This window comes from Heteronotia binoei, chromosome 1 (genome assembly GCF_032191835.1).
Source record: "Heteronotia binoei isolate CCM8104 ecotype False Entrance Well chromosome 1, APGP_CSIRO_Hbin_v1, whole genome shotgun sequence".
In the NCBI taxonomy this organism is placed as follows: domain Eukaryota; kingdom Metazoa; phylum Chordata; class Lepidosauria; order Squamata; family Gekkonidae; genus Heteronotia; species Heteronotia binoei.
Window position 1 is genome coordinate 10,496,432 of NC_083223.1, and position 24,242 is coordinate 10,520,673.

The following is a 24,242-nucleotide window of genomic DNA, read 5'->3' on the forward strand; positions in this document are numbered from 1 at the left end:
TGGCGCTGCTTCAGTACATATAACTGATCAGTGAAGCTCTTCTATCCTGCTGCTATTATACGTAGTAATATATTGTAAATTTGTGATATTTTTAAATGGATGTTTGTTTGTTTGTTTGTTTGTTTATTTCGATTTATATCCCGCCCTACCCCACCAAAGCGGGCTCAGGGCGGCTTACAACATAAAACTCTAACAATAAATCAGTTTAAAATACATTAATAAATTATACAGTAAAATACATAAAAACACAGAGCGCAGCATTCAGCTGATTAGGCAGGACAACATGTAGAGGTTCATAAACCCAGCATGAATAGGGTGGGTCCTGCCACTCAAGGCACTGCACAGTCACAGCCAGGGCAGGAGACAGGGGGTCTGGAGAGGGCCCACCTTCCCCCCCATCCCAGAGGCGACCCCCGCCATGCTATTCCACGGTGTGGAGAGCCTACCCGATGGACTCGCGGGCAGTGCATTCTCCTCGCAGGCAGCCGCTTCCACCTCTGGCCGCCTATGACTCATTTTATGCTGCATTTTATCTATTTTAATGATTTTTTTAAATCTGCAATACCAATAAAGGTAAACTAACATTACCTCCTACCGACCTTTTAACAAGAGATGCTGGGGATTGAACCTGGGGCTGCCTGCATGTCAAGCAGATGCTCTACCACTGAGCCACAGCTCCTCCCTCTGACACTCTATAGTTCCCCTCTGGAGTCTAAGGTTAAGAGTCCTTTGCTCCCAACAAATGTGAATTAACTTTGAGAAGGACAGCTGTGACCCAAACCAAACCTGTTCTCCATCTGTACCCTTCCCTCTCTCTTAGCCTCTGTCTGAAGGGAAGATAAGTAGCTGACCACATGTCCACGGTCACAGATATGAGCCTCGTGGCAACCCGGAGAAAACAAAAAAGACAAATGGGCAGTGAAGACGTGCCTTGAAAGTTCTCCATAGATCACCTGTAGGAACTCGGATGAAGAAATAAAACGGTACAACTGGCAGTTTATAAGCCAAATTCAGGTCACAGATTAGCACTATCTGGCCCATCTGTTGTTGTTGGTACCTAATGAGTTTAAGGCATGAAATCTGATAACCCGGATTTCTTTGATGGACAGACAGCTCAAAAATAATCATGGAGATTTGTTTTTCATATATGATAACAGCAGCAAGGTTACTTTATGCACAGAACTGGCAACCTATGAAACTACCCACAGGAGAAGACGCGTGGCTAAAGATGCTGGAATTAGCGGAAATGGCTAAACTGACTTCTTAGATTAGAGAAAAGACACCATCCAATTTTACAGCTAATCGGAAACCCTTTATTGACTTTCTGCATGCAAAGGGGGTAAAAAAAGTGAATTCGTAATTTGTGGATCTGAGAAATGAGGAGAATGTTAAATAGTAGAAAAGACAGAGGATTGGTTGGTGTATTGGTTATATAACTGACTGATCTTGTTTTAATATTTGATTTAGCGATAAGTGATTGTATAGGGCCTTGTTGCTGAGAAATGATTGAATCTTAGAAATTTTGGAGATCTGTTTCATCTCTTTTTCTTTCCCTTTCTTTCTTTCCCTTTTAGCTCTCTCTCTGAAATGTTTCAATAAAAAGTTCCACAATCCCCCAACAAAAACTGATAATTCAGAATTATGCCTTGTCAGTCTTAAAGGTGTCACTAGACTCAAGCTTAGGGTTGCCAATCCCCAGGTGGGGGCAGGGGATCCCCCGGTTTGGAGGCCCTCCCCCCGCTTCAGGGTCGTCAGAAAGCGGGGGGAGGGGAGGGAAATGTCTGCTGGGAACTCTATTATTCCCTAGGGAGATTTATTCCCATAGAAAATCATGGAGAATTGATCCGCGGGTATCTGGGGCTCTGTGGGGGCTGTTTTTTGGGGTAGAGGCACCAAATTTTCAGTATAGCATCTAGTGCCTCTCCCCAAAATACCCCCCCAAGTTTCCAAACGATTGGACCAGGGGGTCCAATTCTATGAGCCCCAAAAGAAGGTGCCCCTCTCCTTCATGATTTCCTATGGAAGGAAGGCATTGAAAAGGTGTGCCGTCCCTTTCAATGTGATGGCCAGAACTCCCTTTGGCGTTCAATTATGCTTGTCACAGCCTTGATCTTGGCTCCACCCCTAATGTCTCCTGGCTCCACCCCCAAAGTCTCCTGGATTCGCCCCCATAGTCCCCAGATATTTCTTGAATTGGACTTGGGAACCCTACGCGAGCGTTGAGCATAAGGCATGTTTGGGACCAGATGCAGAGCCAACTGAAGAAACTTATGTGCGGGGGAAGGGGAGGCATGTGCAGGAATTACTCCTTCTGACCTCAAAGGTCAAGACACTAATGCTTACCCAGAATATAATACCGGCTGGAAAGCCATAGTGATAAATCAAAAGACAGTTTTGGCCTTGTGCATCGGCACCCCTGGCCATGCTCCGAGGCCAATGAGGAAAATCTTTCAGACCAATCTACAAAGAGGAGGCGGCAGCACAATTGCGGTGTCGCTTTGCCCTCCCTCCCATGACCTTTTGCAGTATATAAACGCAAGTCCGGTTTAATCAGACTTCCCGTAACCGGTTTGTATTAATAAGCCCTGCCTATTTGCACATACTGTACACTCCTCAACTTCGGCATCTGTGGGGGCATTTCTTCCTCAGTTGCTTAGCTACTACAGCCTAACGCTTCTGTCTCATTACACGCAAAGTCCGTTGGGCAGCTTTTGCAGCCTTTGCGGTCGATCGCTAAGGAGTCTGGCACCGCTGCAGCCAAGAAGGCGCTCATTTACATTCTGCCTCACTCTGTCCAGTAGCAGAATATACATGCCACGATCAATGTTATCTGCTATGCAAGAGGAAGCTGCCGTTTCATACGCACCCAGACTAAAGCAACACTGTTCCACTTTATCCGGATCCAACAAGAGACCCAGGGAAAGGTACCACCGTTGAAAAATAAAGTCATTTTGTAAAGTTCTTTCTCCATCAATGGGGAAGAAATAGCTGCACCACCCGAGCTCTCCATTTCTGAGAAACTGCCGAATCAGTGCAGGGTTTCCACTCCTAGTTTGGAATGGACTCTGTTCACCAAACGTAAGACGAGGCCTACGGAATCAGACAAGTGGTCCAACAACAGGTCAGAGAGGCCAAGGCCTTCACCTGATGATAAGAACTTCAGAAGAGTCCTGCTGGATCACACCAGTGGTCCATCTAGTCCAGCATCCTGTCTCACACAGTGTCCAACCTGTTCCTCTGGATGGCCAACAACAGGGCATAGAGGCTGAGGCCTTTCCCTGAGAAGAACATCAGAAGAGCCCTACAAGAGCAGACCAGTGGTCCATCTTGTCTCATACAGTGACCAAGCAGTTCTTCTGGTCGTCTCTTGTTGGATCCGGATAAAGTGGAACAATAGAGCCAGTTTGGTGTAGTGGTTAAGTATGCAGTCTCTTATCTGGGAGAACCTGGTTTGATTCCCCACTCCTCTGCTTGCTGCTGCTTGAATGTCCTTACTTCAGTCATAGCTCTCCCAGAGCTGTCCTTGAAAGGGCAGCTTCTGGGAGACCTCTCTCAGCTCCACCCACCTCACAGGGTGTCTGTTGTTGGAGAGGGGGGAGGTAGAGGAGATTGTGACCACTCTGAGATTCAGTGTATAGGGCGGGATATAAATCCAATATCATCTTCTTCTTCTTCCTCCACTTGCAGCTGCTGGAATGGCCTTGGGTCAGCCATAGCTCTCACAGATCTGTCCTTGAAAGGGCAGCTTCAGGGAGAGCTCTCTCAGCTCCACCCACCTCACAGGGTGTCTGTTGTGGGGAAGAAAGGTAAAGGAGATTGTGAGCTGCTCTGAGACCCTGAGATTCAGAGTAGAGGACGGGATACAAATCCTCCTCCTCTTTCTCCCCCTCCTCCTTCTTCTTCATGGGTGATTATGCCACTAGACAGGGTGATGTGGAATATAAATGAGGGCCAATAACAGGGAACAGAGACATCTCCTAATGTTGTCTCATGGCAATCATGTTGCCTCTGGATGTGGAGGTTCAGTCAATGTGACATGAAGAAGCAATACACGGCAGTGTGATGACAATGTCTGGTGACAGAGAAGGACCATCTTTCAGCCCTTCCTGAGGTCTTGTCTAGGGGAGCAGAGAAAACCAGTGAAAAACAGAAGGCTGTTGCCAGAATTATTGAAGTTGGAAGTGGAACGAAGGAGACACCATGGCTGAATTCTGACGGACAATTTGGGTCAACACAGACAGTCCCCACAGCTGGATCACAATGGCACATTCATACACGCGCAACTGGGCCCCGCCTCACTCCCACCCTTATCTCACCAGCTGCCGCCTCTATGCCACCTTAAAAAGTCACCAGTTAATGGCTTTTTAAATCCCTGATGCACTTCTGGGCGCCTTTCTCAGTTGTCTGAACAGCCAAGGAGTGCACTCGAGTGGTTTGACCACGCCTCTAGTGTACGCAGAGCCCGTCCCTCTCTCCGGCAGTGGGGCGCATGCTGTGTGACTGGCCCCAGGGTGGCTCAAACTATGCCAGCTTTCCCCTGAGCTGGGAAGCTGCTGCCCTAAGCTGCCCGTCTGTACCCAGCCCATACCTTCTATGCGTCTCGTTATTCCATGTATTTAAAAGAATATAACCTATGAACATAAGAAGCTGCCTTAGTCCCGTGGCGCAGAGTGTTAAAAGCTGCAGTCCTACAGTCCTAAGCTCTGCTCACGACCAGAGTTCGATCCCTGGCGGAAGCTGGGTTCTCAGGTAGCCAGTTCGAGGTTGACTCAGCCTTCCATCCTTCCGAGGTTGGTAAAAGGAGTCCCCAGCTTGCTGGGGAGAAAGTGTAGATGACTGGGGAAGGCAATGGCAAATCACCCCGTAAAAAAACTGCCGTGAAAACAACATCACCCCAGAGTTGGAAACGACTGGTGCTTGCACAGGGGACTACCTTTACCTTTACAAGAGTCCCGTGGTGCAGAGTGATAAAGCTGCAATACTGCAGTCCTAAGCTCTGCTCACGACCAGAGTTCGATCCCTGGTGGAAGCTGGGTTTTCAGGTAGCCAGTTTGAGGTTGACTCAGCCTTCCATCCTTCCGAGGTTGGTAAAAGGAGTACCCAGCTTGCTGGGGAGAAAGTGTAGATGACTGGGGAAGGCAATGGCAAACCACCCCGTAAAAAGTCTGCCGTGAAAGCGTTGTGACAGCAACGTCACCCCAGAGTCGGAAACGACTGGTGCTTGCACAGGGGAGCTTTCCTTTCCTATACTGAATCAGACCTTTGGTCCATCAAAGTCAATATTGTCTACTCAGACTAGCAGCGGCTCTCCAAGGTCTCAAGCTGAGGTTTTTCACGCCTATTTGCCTGGACCCTTTTTAGCTGGAGATACCGGGGATTGAACCTGGGACCTTCTGCTCACCAAGCAAATGCTCTACCACTGAGGCACCATCCCTCCCTTAAAGGGGAAACTCCACGTCTGTAGCATCCCATGGGGCTCACGGAGCCCAGCCTCCTTGTGGAATTTACGGGCCTTGGCTCCCCCCTCCCCCTTGGGACCCCTCCCCACCGATCACCTCAACACATGAAACAGGTAGCGACACCGGCAAGCTCTCCCTGAAGCACTCTGAGCAGAGTTGGGTGGGCGGGCAGACTCCAAAAGTTGGGTGGGTAGGTGGGCAGCCAGCCCCCCCCCCCCCGCTCTCAGCAGCCCTTAGTCCGGCCATGAAGAGCTGGGGGCTCCATGTGTTGCCTTGTTTTCCACCACCATGGTACGTTCTTGGGTGGGTGGGAGGAGGGGCCCCAAGATTGCACAGGCTGCAAGGGCAGCTAGAGTCCTTTCAGGGTGGGGAGGGAGAAGGGCGGACAAGGCACGTTCCCCCCCCCCCCAGCCAGCGTGCACAAGCCACGCACGTTTCCTGCTGCTCCCAGTTGGGGAAGGGCACAGAAAAGCAGGGAAATGGGGAGGGAGCGCAGAGATACAAATCAGCCTTCTTTGGAACTTCAGCATTGGAAGCTGATCACTGCAGGTTGAGTTCCAGGAAAGATAAGAAGAAGATATTGGATTTATATCCCGCCCTCCACTCCGAAGAGTCTCAGAGCGGCTCACAATCTCCTTTATCTTCCTCTCCCACAACAGACACCCTGTGAGGTGGGTGGGGCTGGAGAGGGCTCTCACAGCAGCTGCCCTTTCAAGGACAACCTCTGCCAGAGCTATGGCTGACCCAAGGCCATTCCAGCAGCTGCAAGTGGAGGAGTGGGGAATCAAACCCGGTTCTCCCAGATAAGAGTCCGCACACATAACCACTACACCAAACTGGCTCTAATAGAAGGGGAATTGAAGCTTACGTGCAATTTTAATCACACTGGAGTGGGGAGGGAGAGTGGTGGCCCCCGGCCTCTGCAGCTTCTTGCTCTCACCCCCATGACCCCCCTCCTATGGCCCCCCTGTGGTCCCCTCCCCCCGTGGATGTTCACAGCTACGGGGCTTTGAACATCCAACAACAACAACAAAAGAGACATACTGTGCCTCTTCCTGTCTTTTTGGGTGCCACTAAAGGGAACGTTATTCAGATGAACAAATGTACCAGCACGTTATAGCACATATAGGGAGCCCCGTGGCGCAGAGTGGTAAAGCTGCACTGCTGCAGTCCTAAGCTGTGCTCATGACCTGAGTTCGAACCCAGAGGAAGCTGGGTTCAGGTCACCGGCTCAAGGTTGACTCAGCCGTCCATCCTTCTGACGTTGGTAAAATGAGTACTCAGCTTGCTGGGGGGAAAGTGTAGATGACTGCGGAAGGCAATGGCAAACCACCTCGTAAAAAAGTCTGCCGAGAAAACATTGTGATGTGACGTCACCTCATGGGTCAGTAATGACTCAATGCTTGCACACTTTTACCTTTTGGGAAGCACAGATGCAAACAATCTACTAGAAATTATTATTTTTTTTTTATAATCAATGGGGGATTCTGACTCCTTAAAGAAAGGAACCTATTCACTGGGGAATTATAGCACAAAGCAACGGAGAAGGCAAATTTCTGACTCCATGCCTAGTTCCAGTTTTACATGTTATCCTATTTTGTTTCAGTGGCTGATGAGCAAATAAATATTTTCCAGGCAGAGTGAACCAATGGTGATGTCAGGGGGTGTGCCCTAATATGCAAATGAGTCCCTGCTGGACTTTTGCTGCAAAAAAGACCCTGTGTGAAAAGGATAATGATGTCAGGGGGCGTGGCCTAATATGCAAATGAGTCCCTGCTGGACTTTTTCTACAAAAAGGCCCTGTGTGAAAAGGATGATGATGTCAGGGGGCGTGGCCTAACATGCAAATGAGTCCCTGCTGGACTTTTTCTACAAAAAGGCCCTGTGTGAAACAATGGTGATGTCAGGGGGTGTGGCCTGATATGCAAATGAGTCCCTGCTGGACTTTTTCTACAAAAAAGACCCTGTGTGAAAAGGATAATGATGTCAGGGGGCGTGGCCTAATATGCAAATGAGTCCCTGCTGGACTTTTTCAACAAAAAGGCCCTGTGTGAAACAGTGGTGATGTCAGGGGGTGTGGCCTGATATGCAAATGAGTCCCTGCTGGACTTTTTCGACAAAAAAGACCCTGTGTGAAAAGGATAATGATGTCAGGGGGCGTGGCCTAATATGCAAATGAGTCCCTGCTGGACTTTTTCTACAAAAAGGCCCTGTGTGAAACAGTGGTGATGTCAGGGGGTGTGGCCTGATATGCAAATGAGTCCCTGCTGCACTTTTTCTACAAAAAAGACCCTGTGTGAAAAGGATAATGATGTCAGGGGGCGTGGCCTAATATGCAAATGAGTCACTGCTGGACTTTTTCTACAAAAAGGCCCTGTGTGAAACAGTGGTGATGTCAGGGGGTGTGGCCTGATATGCAAATGAGTCCCTGCTGGACTTTTTCTACAAAAAAGACCCTGTGTGAAAAGGATGGTGATGTCAGGGGGCATGGCCTAACATGCAAATGAGTCCCTGCTGGACTTTTTCTACAAAAAGTCCCTGTGTGAAACAATGGTGATGTCAGGGGGTGTGGCCTGATATGCAAATGAGCCCCTGCTGGGTTCTTTCTACCAAAAGAAGCCCTGAGTCAATCTACCTCATGCTGGGTCTTCCTCTTTCCCTGCCGCCTCCAGCTTTTCTAATCAGGGTCAGCCCTGGTTAGAGTTTGGATGGGAGACCACCAAGGAAGTCCAGGGTTGCTGCACAGAGGCAGGCAAGGGCAAGCCAGCTCTGAAGTCTATTGCCTTGAAAACCCTGTGGGGTCCCCCGGGCTTTTTTTTTGTAGCTGGAACGTCTTTGCATATTAGGCTCAGGCCTTGAGTTCAGCAGGAGCTCACAGGAGCACAGCTCCTGAACCTTCCTGACGCGCCCCCCCCTTCCTCCCCACCTACCTTGTCCGTGGAATAGCAGGTGCAGCTGCATAACACAAAGCAATCCACAGAGATCAAAAAAGCTTTCAAATAAAAAGAGATGCAGCCCCCGTGGTTATCTTCAACATCGAAAGATGCAACTTCTTAGCTTAAGGATATCGGACTCTTTTGTTACGAGGATCTGAACTGATGTCACTGTGTTGGGCTGGCCGACGTGTGCCATAAATTGTCGTATTAAAGTTATGCAATTTTTAAATTGATTCTTTTCATTTTATTGCTGTGAGCCGCCCTGAGCCTGCTCCGGTGGCGAGGGCAGGATATAAATCAAATCAAATCAAAAATAATACATTTTTAAAAAAGACAATAACAATCCCTGGATTAGGAGAGCGGGCAGCCAGCCAGCCACCAGGAGCTTTGCCACACCCCCAACAGCCCTCATTAACCCCTGGAGAAGCCCACCCTACCCTTTCTCCATTTCATACATGATTTTGGGCAGTGAGTGGCTTTCTGGCCTTTTGACTCTGGGGGGGGCGGCGGCCAAGGAGAGCCCCAGGGGAGTGAGGGCTGCTTGGGCTGGCCAAGCAGGCCTCGCTCGCCCAGGGCTCTCCTTTCTTGCATTGGTTTGCTTTTGGTTGGTGGGGGGGAGGGTGGCATATGTCAATGAGTTCTGCTAACAAGCTCCACCACCTATTTTTCTACAAAAACGACCCCTGACTAGGCTACACCCCCCTGGTGTAGCCAATCCTCCAAGAGCTAATAGTAGGCCCTGTAAGAAGATCCCTGAAAGCTGTTGGAGGATTGGTTACATCCGAGGGGTGCAGCCAATATGCAAAGGAGTTCCTGCTACAAAAAAAAGGTCCCGGGGGGGGGGGGGGGGTGGTCACCATAAGCCATCTGAAACTTGACAGTAATAAATAAATAATAAAAATACCAGGGTGTAATTTTTGTTTCATTATCACTGGATACTTCCAATATCTAAAATGCCTTTCATGTGTGTGTGTGTGAGATTTACTTATTCCCAGTGCAGGGAAGTAGAATTATCTGTGTCTCATGAACTCCTTCCCTCTCAGATATTCTTGTCGGAGTGAGATTAAAGAGAAATATTTCAGAATGCATTATTCACATTACAAAAAACTCCTCCTCTATCCTTTGTATTTTGATGCCTGTTTTTGAAAGAGCAGTCCCCTATTTCTACGAATACTACAATAGCATTCTATGAATTCAGAAAAGCAGGGGCATTATTGCTATTTAAAACGTCCCTGTTTTCCACTTTATCTGCATGTACAATACGAATTAACACCCGAACAATGCTGCAGAAGGTTCACGATTCCCTCGTGAATATAATCTGAATGTCGGGGAAGCTATCGCCGGAAGCCGGAAGAGTGACCCCGGCTCTTTGACACAGAACCACGCAACCGACTCCTTTGTACGAAGCTGCAGGTTCTTCAGAAGATAGAGAATATCTTGACGCAACAGAGTCATCGTTACTGTCTTTATATGTAAATCACAGCGAAGAAGCTGAACAAAGAGAACCATTCACAAAAGAGCAATAAAAAAAAGAAAGGGAGGTAAAATGAAATCATTTAGGAAATGTGTTCATTTTCCACAGACTCGTTATTACTTTTGTTGGAGAGGGGTGAAATGCAAATTCAGAGCTGGCCAGAGCTGGCGGAGTGTAACCCCAGAGAATGCAAGTTTTCCAGAATTATCATAAACCTGGCAAATACTCTTATCAATGTCTGCATGCTGTACTTCTATTGTGAGGGATCCTCCTCTAGGAATGTATTTTTTAAAAAATCCATTCGAGTCTCTGAGTTCCCTGCTGGGACTTCTTTTTTAAATAGTATTTTTTTTAAAAAAAGATTAATATTACTCAGCTGAGTTTGAAGGAAAAGAGGAACCTGAGAAATGAGGTTCTATGGATGTTCATGGAAGGCCTGTTGAGACTATTGTACTAGTGTGACATGGAATTGTCCTTTCATGGTCTGACACAAGTTATATCCTATGGACTAACTGTAATTCCCAAAAGTCATTTGTGGAGACTGACCATTTTCACAGTTGTGGAATTCCCAGTGGTGGAATTCTAGCAGGAGCTCCTTTGCATATTAGGCCACACACCCCTGATGTAGCCAATCCTCCTAGAGCTTACAAAAAAGAGCCTTGTAAGCTCTCGGAGGATTGGCTGCATCAGGGGTGTGTGGCCTAATATGCAAAGGAGCTCCTGCTAGAATTCCACCACTGGGATTTCCCCACACTGATAATTTTCAAATGGCACTATGTGAAATTTTCTGCTTTTTTCTAAGTACAAACTTGAAGTTTTTTCCTTCTTACCCCACATTTTCAGAATCCTCAGTTTTAGTGAGTTCCAAAACTGTGGGGTAAGAAGAGGGAAAAAACTTCAGGTTTGTCCTTGTTGAGGAAAAATGCACTGCGGGAAATGTCACATAACACGTAGTTTTTTAAATGTCAATGCAGGAAAATTTAGTACCTTGGAAATAGTCATTATCTGATTTCCTCCTTTTACTGCTCCATACTTGTCTTTCCCATAACACTCGCTTTCTTTTCCTCCAGCCCAACTGGATGGCCCAGACTAGCCCGCTGTCACAAGATTTTAGGAGTTAAGCAGGATCGATCCTGGTCTTACATGGAAGGGAGAACCAACAAAGAAGTCCACGGTTCCTACCCGGAGGCAGGCAATGGAAAACCACCTCTGCTCATCTCCACCCTACCTTGGACAGCCCAGGGGCTAGCCCAATCTTATCAGATCTTGGAAGCTAAACAGGATCAAGTCCTGGTAAGTATCTGCTTGGGAGACCACAAAGGAAGTCCAAGGTTGTGATGCAGAGGCAGGCAAGGGTCAGCCATCTCTGAACGTCTCTTGCCTTGAAATCCCTACTGTAAGTCAGCTGTGACTTGACTGCACTTCCCATCACCACCACCATAGTCACATTGACAAAGAAGACTTCATCTCATCCCTATTCAGTGGGCCAAGGTTGGCAAGTTTGGCTTGTCTGGTGCCAGTTTGGTGTAGTGGTTAACTGCGTGGACTCTTATCTGGGAGAACCGGGTTTGATTCCCCACTCCTCCACCTATGCCTGCTGATATGACCTTGAGCCAGCCACAAGTTCTCTCAGGAAGAGCCTGTTGCAGTGATGAAAAGATATGATGCTTTGTTCATTCAACTGATGTTTACACTGTGACTCTGAGGAAATATTGCATACATAAGAGAGAGAGAGAGAGAGAGAGAGAGGAGGAAGGCTTCGAAACCACAAACAAGTTCTAGACTTCTGGAGTTGGAACATGGTGAGCTGACCTGTTTCTCTTTAGAGGAGCAGACCGAGATCTTTGCCTTGGGCATAAAAGGCATCTTAATGTCTGCTGCCTACTTTTTCTAGTAAAGGAATCTGTCTAAGACGTGCATAAATTTTTTGAGGGGACTTACTTTGGCTGACGAGAGATCCCCGGGGGGGGGGGGGGTTCCAGCTTTCTATGGATTATAATAATATCTGAAGACAGAGTGGACAGTATAATTTATGGTAAACATCGTTAAGATAAAAGATCCTTATCTTTCACTTCGGGACTAAATTAAGACTGTTAAAAATAAAGATTTAAGATCCAGGACTATGGGTTACAGCATGATATTAAAGAGAAGTGGAAGGGGGTGAAAGTGGAATTTTTGGAAACAAGGGAAAGCAGAAAAGCGCAGAAAAATACGTGCTGTTGAAAATTCCTGTGGCTTCTGAAAAAAAAATCCAGCCATAACAAAAACTTCAGTCTCCTATTATAAAGCAGGAAGTGAGGCTATTATAGAAAGATTTTTCTAAAAACTTTGATTTTTCAATGAAATAAACTGAAATTGGACTGTAATAACACTCAAGACTAACATAAATCCTCCCCAAAAGGAAAAACAATCTGGACTGTATGTTTGAAAATGAATAATAAGCCCTAGGGGAAAAAGGAAAAGATTTTTAAAAGAGAGGCTTGGAAATATCGCGGCCGCCATCTTGGATTTTTAAAAACTTTAAAAATTAATTTCTTGACCCAGGGAGCTCTGAGGACGGCAATTTTGGGCTGGCTGGAAAGGGCATGCTCCAATCTATCACATCCAACCATCAGATTGTGGATTGGTGAGATCAACTTGAGACCCATTATTTGCAATAGGCAGTAATGTCTGATCAGAAGAAAAGCAATTTTTCATTGGATTAAAAAGCAGAAATGTAATATAGTATGTTTACAAGAAGTACACATTAAGCAATTGGATTACAAATTTTTGTGGAATAAGGCTTTGGGGGAAGAATTTTTTTCATTAGCTAAAGGGGAAAAAAGGGAGTGGTTTTTTATATCAAAAAAGAATTGGAGCCAAAACTGGTTTTTTAAGACAATGAAGGCAGATTTATTGCTATGGAGGTGTGTATGAACGAAAAAAAGACGCTGTTGTTGGGACTATATGCTCCTAATGGGGAAAAAGATGCTTTTAAAAAAGACATTTTGCAACAACTGGATCAAATGACTTATGAGCAGGTAATGTTAATGTGAGACTTTAATGGAACAATTAAGAACTCTTTGGATCAGGGAACAAAAAAAAAAAGATGGTAAGCTGCCAAAGTCTTTCTTTGAAATAATAAAACAAGAAAGTCTGGAAGACATATGGAGAAAATATAACCCTAATGTACGTGATTATACTTTTTTTTCAGCAAGGCATGACTCCTTCTCAAGAATTGATATGATATGGATTACGAAGGATTTGGAACTTATTACTAACAAAATAGAGATTCTTCCAAAAATAGGTGCAGACCACAATCCATTAATGTGGTCAGCGAAGGAAAAGAGAAAGCGAAGAAGATGAAGACTAAACGAAGACCTGTTGTTAAAAGCTGAAGTAGTGAAATCTCTTGAAAAAGAGACCAAAGCTTGCTTTTAGGCAAATGAAGACCAAGAGGTTAGCATTCAGACTGTATGGGACGCGTATAAAGCTGTTATGAGAGGACTACTAATTACACTGATCAATAAAGATAAAAGAGCCAAGGAAAAACAATTAAAGGACTTGCAAGCAGAAATAGGCAGAAAAGAAAATGAGTTGACGAAAAGACCAGGGGAAAAAAATAATGCGAGAGATAATAATTTTACAGAATCAACTGAGACATTTATTGAATAAAGAGGTGGAGTGGAATTTAAAAAGGCTACAGCAGAAATCATTTGAAGGTCCCAGCAAGCCGGGGAGATATTTGGTTTGGCAACTGAAAAAAAAAGGGAGAAAAAGTTCATAAACAAGATTTTTTTTGGAGGGTAAAGAAATTGTGGATCAAGCTGGAATTAAAAGGGAATTTTATAAATTCTATGCCAAATTATTTAAAGGTCAATAAGTAAACAGAGAGAAAATTGATGCCTATTTGCAAACTTATAAGAGAGAGAGAGAGCAGAGGAAGGCTTCCACAAATGTAAAAAATTATAGACCAATTGCACTACTGAATAATGACTATAAGATATTTGCTAGAATTCTAGCAGAATGACTCAAACAGCATTTGAACATTTCTATTCAAGAGGCACAAGCAGGTTTTCTCCCTAGAAGGCAACTAAGGGACAATATCAGAACAGTAATAGATATTGTAGAATACTATGATAAGCCTCCAGAAAAAGAGGTAGCTTTATTTTTTGCCGATGCGGAAAAAGCTTTTGATAATCTTAACTGGGACTTTATGTTTGCTGTGATGGAAACAATGAAATTAGGAGATGATTTTATAAGGATGATCAAGGCAATATACACAGAACAACAAGCTGAACTCTGTGTGAATGCTGACTTGACTGAATGAATGAAGATTAGCAAAGGCACAAGACAAGGCTGCCCTCTATCTCCGTTGTTGTTTATAATGACCCTAGAGGTCTTGTTGTCTCAAATTGATGAAGATAAGGAGATTGAGGGTTTGAAGTTGAAAGGTTTTTCATATAAACATAGGGCCTTTGTGGATGATGTGATGTTTATTAATGAAAATCCATTACAAGTAACACTCTTGTTGGTGAAGAAAATTAGAGTATGGTGAGTTAGCAGGTTTTTATATCACTAAAGAAAAATCGAAAATCCTTACTAAGAACTTGTCTTTAGGCAAACAGAAAGAGCTACAAAATGTTACAGGTTGTGAAGTTGCCTCAAAATTAAAATATTTAGTTGTGGAGATTACGATGAGAAATATTGATCTATGTAAGAACAACTATGAAAAGCTTTGGCATAAAATTGAAGAAATGCTAAAATGGAATAAATTGAATTTATTTATGTTGGGGAGGATATCTGCAATTAAAATGAATGTTCTACCAAGAATTATGTTTCTTTTTCAAACCATTCCAATTGTGAGAGATAAGAAACAATTTAATCTTTGGCAAAGAAAGATCTCAGAATTTATATGGTTGGGCAAGAAACCAAGAATTAAGATGAAAATCCTGATGGATGCAAAAGAAAGAGGTGGCTTCCAATTACCTGACTTAATGCTATACCATGATGCAGTATGTTTGGTATGGATTAAGGACTGGATGACTTTGACTAATAAAAAATTATTGGCTCTAGAAGGTCAGGGAAATACTTTTGGTTGGCATGCATATCTGTATTATGGGAAAGAGAAGATGGATGGATTTTTCTCACACCATTATATAAAGAGGAACTTGTTGACTACTTGGAAAAAATATAATAAATATGGTGATGAGAGAAAACCATTTTGGATAGTGTCAACTGAAGTTATAAAATTGTCTCAAAGTCCATGAGAAGAGAAATATGTACCATATGAACAACTGCTAAAATTTCAGGGAGGTAAAGTAGAAATGAAATTGGCTGAAGAATTGCAGGGAAAATTTGATTGGTTTCAACTGTTTCAAATTAAAAGCTTGGTAGGAAAAGATATCAGGAGTACAGGTATAAGATATGAAAAAACAAAAATGGAAAAAATGCTGTTGGGTGAAAATGAAAAAATGATTTCAAGGACTTATAAGTTGTTACTGAAATGGTCTACAGAAGAGGAGGTTGTGAAACCTCAAATGATTAAATGGGCAATAAACTTTAACAAAGAAATACAAATGGAGACGTGGGAACACCTATGGAAGAACTCTATGAAAATTTCAGCGTGTTATAATATAAAAGAGAACTGTTTTAAAATGCTGTACAGATGGTATATGACGCGTAAAAAAATAGCAAAAATGAGTAATCAAGTCTTTGATAGGTGTTGGAAATGTAAAAAACATGAAGGTTCTTTCTATCACATGTGGTGGACTTGTGAAAAAGCGAAGCAATTCTGGCTTATGATTCAACAAGAGATATCGAAAATCTTTGGATATAATATCAAGAGAGCTCCAGATGTTTTCTTGGTGGGATTACAAATGGAAAGCTTTCTGAAGCAAGACAGGACATTGTTGTGGTATTTGCTTTCAGCTGCAAGAACCTTGTATGCGCAAATGTGGAAGCAAGACAGAATACCTGAAAAATGGGACTGGATCTTAAAGGTCCTTAATTGGAGTGAAATGGACAAACTTACTAGAATCTTAAAAGACTGTAATCTGGAGAAATTTAAAGAAGACTGGAATAAATTCCAAAATTATGTGGAGATACAATGGAAGGTGAAGAGTCACAGTGGTTTTTAATAACACTAATTGAACTTTAAAGGAGAAAGAAGGACTGATTATTGAGTACTGCTCTAGTAGTGGAATATAAGTAGCTGAGATAATATAGTAAGCTTATGTGAGTTAAGATAAAATTAAGATTTGAATAACTTTTGGTGGTGACTCCATGATTATGAACTTTATGGTTAATGTTAATAAGTATTAATTGAATTTTTAAGTAGAAATAAGAATGGATTATGGTTATTTGATTAAATATGAAATATTGACGAATAAGAGTTAAGAATTAAGATAAGAAATAATAATAGTAGTTATATTGGAGTTAAGATAAAGTTAAGTGAATGATAAATTTTAGTTAAGATTCTATATATGTGAATTTTTACTTTTAAAAGGTTTTAAATTTGTTTTCTATACCGGCAGAGGTCATAAATTGGAGGGTGGGAAGGGTGGGAAATTATGTAATGTATTGAAAAAATATATTTAAATTTTGATTGTAGAATATCTCTCTATATATTGCAAAATAAAAAAATTTGTTCAGCAAAAAAAAGAAACCACCAGCAAGTTTTAGATGTGGCGAGTTCTCTCCTTCTCTCTTGGATTTATTTTGCCATGAGCGTTCAGTCTCTTTTCAATGCTATGGAAGTCATTATGACTCAAAACAAGACGAACTTTCTTATCTACAGAAGCAGTGGTTTGGAATTTATAGTGAGACTGTTGGCCCTTTAAGAGACAGGAACCTGCAGAACAATGGAACCTATTGTTTGTGGAAGGACTCTTTGTAGCTGTGTGCAATTTATGTATTATTTGTTTAACTCTAACTTCTTGTAATTTTCTTATCTTTCTAAAAGTGTTGCCTTACGCTGGTGATTATTTTGTATTTACAGTACAAGTTCTCTCAAGGCTGTTCTGCTCCAGAGCAGTTTCTGTCAGAGCTCCCTCAGCCCCAACTACCTCACAGGGTATCTGTTCTGGGGAGCGGAAGGGAAAGAAGATTGTAAGCCGCCCTGAGGCCCTCCTTCTCTTTCTTCCTCCTAAGAACAGCCCTTCAATGGAGATGAAATCAACTTCCGTTTGGTAAGCCAGTGGTTCAGTATTCTTATTTGAACAGCTTGGAATCCAACAGCAGGTTTCCACCTGCAGAAGAATTAAGTAAGTAGTGGCCAGGTGGTGGCGGGCAGGGAGGATTACGGCTGCTGTTGGAAAGGGGAGGTGAGAAAATCATGCTCTACTGGCAGAAATCCTTCTGCTTTGGTAAATGTTTTGCTGAATCCAAGCCCAGGGCTATATGAATTTGAGGGCTGCCCAGTTTGCTGAGACATTAAGCAGTTATTCAGATCATCTTGGTATGTGAATTCAAGCTTGACTTGTTGAGTTTGCCAAGCAAAACCGAATGCTTTCAGTCTTACATTTTTCCTCCCTCTTCCCCCCCCCCCAAGGTCTTAAAGTCAAGCGCTGGTAGAACTCAAATATCGACAGGTAGAACCCATGCACCTAGAGTAACGGTGTCAGACATGCAGACTGGGGGTCAAATCAGGCCCCCAGAGGGCTCCTATCAGGCCCCCAAGCAACTGGTTGTCATCTGCTTCCTTCTCCCTCTCTCTTGCTTCCTTCTGCATAACAGCTTGCTTTGCAAGGCTTGCTCAATAACACAGGAGCTACAGAGCAAAACCTCTGTTTTATCCATTGGCTGATGCGCCTCCCTTGGGGAGGAAGGGGGGAGGGAAAGCTTGCTTTGTCAGGTTCTTTCAACTGCACAGTGGAGCTACTGAGCCAAGCCACTCTTTCTTCTATTGGCTGAGGCTCCCCCCCCCAGTCCCCTGGGGAAGGAAGGAAAGAGCCAGAGCTTCCTTTGCCCAGTTCCCTGGATCCCATGGGAGAAATACAAAGAAAGCATCTTTAAGATCAATGAGTGCTAACGTTTTAAGCATGTTTTAAGTTTTTTACAAATATATATTTGTTTGTCTGTGTTCTTTATAAAATTTGCATCTCTGCTACCTAATCTTAAATAGGTACGCACATGGCCGAGCCCGACATGGCTCGGCCCAACCTGACATGGCCCGGCCCAACGAGGTCTCATTTATGTCAGATCCGGCTCTCATAACAAAGGAGTTCAACACCCCTAATCTAGAGCCAGAGTGGAGGAGTGTTTAAGAGAGCGGACCCGAGACTGGAGAATTGGTAGAAAATGAAAATGTTTTGCAGAAAACCGGGGCTGGCCCAAGAACACTTAGCAGGTCTCACGTGGAGGAGTACGGAATCAAATGCAGTTCTCCAGGGAGACAGATCTAGATGGATAGCCTTGTTAGTCTCTCTGTAGCGGTGAGCAGTAGCTGAACGGACAGTAGCTCAGTGGTAGAGCATCTGCTTGGGAAGCAGAAGGTCCCAGGTTCAATCCCCGGCATCTCCAAAAAAGGGTCCAGGCAAATAGGTGTGAAAAACCTCAGCTTGAGATCCTGGAGAGCCGCTGCCAGTCTGAGAAGACAATACTGACTTTAATAGACCAAGGATCTGATTCAGTATAAGGCAGCTTCGTATGTTCATATGAACTAGAGCCCCGTGGCGCAGAGTGGTAAAGCTGCAGTACTGCAGCCGGAGCCCTCTGCTCATGACCTGCTCATGACCCAGCAGAAGCTGGTTTAGGTAGCCAGCTCCAGGTTGACTCAGCCTACAATCCTTCCAAGGTCGGTCAAATGAGTACCCAGCTTGCTGGGAGGAAAGCGTAGATGACTGGGGAAGGCAATGGCAAACCACCCCGTAAAAAGTCTGCCGTGAAAACGCTGTGAAAGCAACATCACCCCAGAGTCGGAAACGACTGGTGCTTGCACAGGGGACTACCTGTACCTTTTTAGCAGTAGAAAAGAGCACCTTAGAGAATGAAAAAAAAAATTGTGGCAGGATATGAGCTTTCATGAGTATTCTACTGCTCTTCTGTACCACTACACACCTACTAACAAGGCTACCCATCCTGCATTATCTCCCTGGAGAGTTGGGTTTGATTCCCCACTTCTTCTCCAGTTGAGTACTGTGTAGCGTTCTGTTCACCGCACCTCGAAAATGATATTATAGCATTGGAAAACGTGCAGAAAAGGGCAACTGGAATGATTCAAGGGTTGGAACACTTTCCCTATGAAGAAAGTTTAAAACGCTTGGGGCTCCTTCGCTTGGAGAAACGTCGACTGTGGGGTGACATGATAGAGGTTTACAAGATTATGCACGGGATAGAGAAGGTAGAGGAAGAAGTCCTTTACTCCCTTTCTCACAATACAAGAGCTCGTGGGCATTCGATGAAATTGCTGAGCAGTCCGGTTAGAACGCATAAAGGGAAGTCCTTCTTCATCCAAAGGGTGATTAACACATGGAATTTACTGCCACAGGAGGTGGTGGCGGCTACAAGTATAGCCACCTTCAAGAAGGGTTTAGATAAAAATATGGAGCAAAGATCCATCAGTGGCTATTAGCCACAGTATATTGTTGGAACTCTAATAAATAATAATAAAATTTTATTTATATCCCGCCCTCCCCGCCGCAGCGGGCTCATATAGTTATACAAAGTTTAAAATCACATTAGCTTTAAAACATTCCAATTAACCCAATACAATACAGATTTCCAGGTGCTAATTCCATTTATAAAATGATAGTAGCGAAAGTCACCCAACAACAGTCTCTCAGCCAGCAAAGGCCATCCTGAAAAGGGTGGTCTTGCAGGCCCTGCGGAACTGGTCAAGGCACCGCAGGGCTCGTACTTCTTCCGGGAGCTGGTTCCATAGGTGTGGAGCTGCGATGGAGAAGGCCCGTGTACGGGTATTTTGAAGTTTGGCCTCCTTTGGTCCAGGGATAGTCAGCTGGTTCTTCCCTGCTGACCTCAGTGCTCTCTGGGGTTCGTATGGGGAGAGACGGTCCCTCAGGTAGGCAGGTCCTCGGCCATATAGGGCTTTAAAGGTAATAACCAGCACTTTGTAACGAACCCGGTAAGTAAGTAACTGGCAACCAGTGCAGTTCGCGTAGCCCCGGATGTATGTGCTCCCATTTCAGAAGACTCTCTGTCTGGGGCAGAGATGTTCTGTATTTTTGGTGCTTGGGAGGGCAACAGTGGGAAGGCTTCCGGAGTTCTGGCCCCACTGATGGACCTTCTGAGGGCACCTGGGTTTTTTGCCCACTGTGTGACACAAAGTGTTGGACTGGATGGGCCATTTGGCCTGATCCAGCATGGCTTCTCTTATATTCTTAGTCTATGGGACCTGGATTTTGGCCACTGTGTGACAAAGAGTGTTGGACTGGATGGACCATTGGCCTGATCCAACATGGCTTCTCTTATGTTCTTATGTGACATAGAGTGTTGGACTGGACGGGCCATTGGCCTGATCCAGCATGGCTTCTCTTATGTTCTTATGTGACACAGAGTGTTGGACTGGATGGACCATTGGCCTGATCCAACATGGCTTCTTGTATGTTCTTATGTGACACAGAGTATTGGACTGGATGGGCCATTTGGCCTGATCCAGCATGGCTTCTCTTATATTCTTAGTCTATGGGACCTGGATTTTGGCCACTGTGTGACATAGAGTGTTGGACTGGATGGGCCATTGGCCTGATCCAACATGGCTTCTCTTATGTTCTTTTGAAGCCTGCTGGGTGACCCTGGGCCAGTCCCAGTGCTCTCCAAACTCTCTCAGCCCCAACTGCCTCACAAGGGGCCTGTTGTGAGGAGAGGAAGGAACAGCGATTGTAAGCCACTTTCAGACTCCTTTGGGTAGAGAAAAGCAACTCTTCTTCACACAGGCTTGATTTATTTCTTTCTCAATCTCCCTCAAGAACTGAGAAACTGCACATTCTCATCCTGGGATGTGTGGGTGGAATACAGTTGCTGCCATGTGCGCAACCATCCCGATTGCATTTGCCTATCCGCTCTCTCAACAAGACAGCAACGGTGGCATCAGAGGACAAAGCTGAAGTGCTAATGTGCCCACGGATCTGAGTACAGTATCTTGTTACACACAATCCAGCTTTGGTAAATAAACTTGAGGGGAGCAGCTGGCGAAAACCTGAGGTTGACAACAGCAAGTCCCAACTACAAAGAATCCAACAGCTGCCTCTGAAGGATCCTCTTTCATGGGCAATTTGTGCGCCAACGGCCTGACCTTCCAATGGCCTCCCCTCTCCATGTTCTTGTGCTAGATCCAGGGAAGAAATACTGAAGAATAATAAAGAGGCTACTACAGCTTTAGAAACATGGCCACCGTAACAGATTTCAATCCTGCGCCCGAACCATGTCTTGTTTCAGACAAAATCGCGATGCAAGATCCTTCAGAAATAAGTTCCCTCAACACGTCACTGAAGAGATGTGGAGGCCATTTTAAAGACACAGTGGCCAATCAGTTCCTGTAAAGGGCCAACAGCAAGGCATAGAGACCAAGGCCTTCCTCTGACAGGAACATCAGAAGATTCCCACTGGATCAGCCCAACTTCCTGTCTCACACAGTGGCCAACCAGTTCCTCTGGAGAGCCAACAACAGGGCAGAGAGGCTGAGGCCTTCCCCTGATGTCACCTCCTAGCTCTGGAATTCAGAGGTTTATAATAATATCAGAAGAGCCTTGCTGCATCAGAGGAGCGGTCCATCTAGTCCAACATCCTGTCTCACATAGTGACCAACCAGCTTCTCTGGAGGGCCAACAATAGGGCATAAGGCCGAGGCCTTCATAAGAACATCAGAAGAGCCCTGCTGGATAAGACCAGGAAGGGTCCATCTAGTCCAGCTTCCTGTCTCACACAGTGTTCAACCAGTTCCTCTGGAGAGCTAACAGTAGGCACAGAGGCCAAGGCCTTCCCCTAATGTTGCCTCCTGGTTTTGGGTTTCAGAGGATTAGTGCCTCTGAATGTGGAGATTCCCCTCAGCCACCATGGGTGGTAGCCATTGATAGACTTATTCTCCATGATCCTATCAATCACCTTTTCAATTTGTTTTATTCCTGTGGCTATCCCGACATCCTCTTGTGCTGAATCCCACATTTTAATCACTTTCTCATTTGTGGTTGTCAAAAATATCCTCCCTTTCCTTTTCTGCATTCCTTTGACACGTGGCAGGCTAGTCTTTCCCTGGCCTTCCGCTGGCATGGTTTTGCCCGTTCTGCTCCATGGCCAGCTTGTTTGAACATATGAAGCTGCCTTATACTGAATCAGACCCTCGGTCCATCAAAGTCAGTCTTGTCTACTCAGACTGGCAGTGGCTCTCCACAGTCTCAAGCTGAGGTTTTTCACACCTGCTTGCCTGGACCCTTTTGAGTTGGAGATGCCGGGGACTGAACCTGGGACCTTCTGCTTACCAAGCAGATGCTCTCCCACTGAACCACCATCTCTCCCCATATCAGTATTGTCTACTCAGACTGGCAAGAGGCTCTCCAGGGTCTCAAGCAGAGGTTTTTCACACCTACTTGCCTGGACCCTTTTTAGTTGGAGATGCCGGGAATTGAACCTGGGACCTTCTGCTTACGAAGCAGATGCTCTACCACTGAGCCACCGTTTGACTTCTTCCAGTTCCCTGTTGTCATTTGCGTTGAATTTCTTTGCTGCCTTTTACACCATTAGTCATCCTGTCTGCCTTTCCTCCCGGGACTGCTGCGATAACAACTCTCCCCTAATCTACACTGATTCCTTCATCTGGCCATTACAGGCACCTTCAAAGACAGTGGGAAATGCTCTTAACTGGTTTTTTCAGGATCACAAAAAAGAAAGCCGTCTCCCCCCACCCACCACTCCCGATTAATTACTCTGGCATAAAAGCATGCCCTCCCATCACATAGCAGAAGAATTCTTTTTTTCTTTTTCTTTTTTAACCAAAGTGATAACAACTTCTACCTCAGGGTGGAATGCACAAGATTGCACTTTTATTACAAATTAATTAGTTCTCGAGTCGCTAGCATTTACGCAGTTCACGCTGACCCTCCAAATCATGGAGGCAATTAGAATCGCCCTCAGTTTAGAGCGTGGATTGAAAGGGGGGGACAAAGACCACGTTCTTCTAGCTGCGCCTCGATGATTTGTAAAGGAAAAGGTAGTCCCCTGTGCAAGCCCTGAGTTGTTACCGACCTGTGGGGGTGACGTCACGTCACGACGTCGTCACGGCAGACTTTTTACGGGGTGGTTTGCCACGGCCTTCTGATTTGCAGGGAGGGATAATTGCCTTGTGTGTGGCACGACTAATATGAACTTCGCAACCCAGAGCGCGTGCCTTTACAAACCGCGGCCGTGCGTCAATACGGAGATGTCAAAAATGTCAAAACGAGTAAATAGATACGACAAAACAGATTTTTAGCCACCGTCAATGACCCAATAGCCGGGAGCAGCTACTGAATTTTCATGTGGAGATTAAAGCGGTGATTTACATTTCCGTTTGACTTCAGCACTTGAATACTCTTGGCAGCAAAACAAGTGTAGAAAGAGATACAAACAAGGCTTTTTTTGTAGCAGGAACTCCTTTGCATTTTAGGCCACACTCCCCCGATGTAGCCAATCCTCCTGGAGCTTGCAGTAGGCCCTGGAAGAAGAGCCCTGTAAGCTCTTGGAGGATTGGCTATGTCAGGGGGGGGCGTGGCCTAATATGCAAAGGAGTCCCTGCTACAAAAAAAAGCCCTGGATACAAATATTCTTATTTTAATCATGGGAAAAGTCCCCTGAATATTATTCCAGGAAACCTGGTGTATCCACAAATCCGCAAGGTGCTTTGACTTGTGCCAAGTTCTCTGTCTCCTCAGACATGGACTGGATTTATGAACTGGACATACTGTAGATCTAGGTGGGCAGCCATGTTGGTCTGAAGTAGTGAAACAAAGTAGGAGTCAAGTGGTACCTTTGAGACCAACAAAGTTTTCTTCAGAATGTGGTTGGGTTGGGCCCCACCCCCAATCCCGGAGGTACTGAGAAACCCACATCTCCCCTCGCTCCTCGGGTTGCGGAGGTGGGCGTGACCCTACCACATTCTGAAGAAAACTTTGTTGGTCTTAGAATTGGACATGGGCACACTTGAAGCTGCTTTCTACTGAATCTGACCATTGGTCCATCAATGTCAGTATTGTCTGTTCTGACAGGAAGCTGTTGTCTCGGGTGCTAGGTAGACATCTTTAATATCACCTGCCAACTGATCCCTTTAACTGGAGTTGCCGGGGATTGAACCTGGGACCTTCTGCATGCAAAACAGAGGCTCTTCCTCTGAGCGATGACATTTCTCACAGTTCGTGTGGTTGCCTCCTTTTACAGGGATCTGATCCCATTGGAACTGCTTGA

At 45.0% G+C, this 24,242-nt stretch overlaps 1 non-coding gene across 1 annotated transcript; it reads right to left on the reverse strand.

Annotated features, from left to right (window-relative positions):
- Nucleotides 1-22,413: 22,413 nt before the first annotated feature.
- On the reverse strand, nt 22,414-22,480 carry TRNAT-CGU (transfer RNA threonine (anticodon CGU)). The gene has a single exon. It is a non-coding gene; the product is annotated as a tRNA-Thr (tRNA).
- Between the last annotated feature and the right edge of the window lie 1,762 nt (nt 22,481-24,242).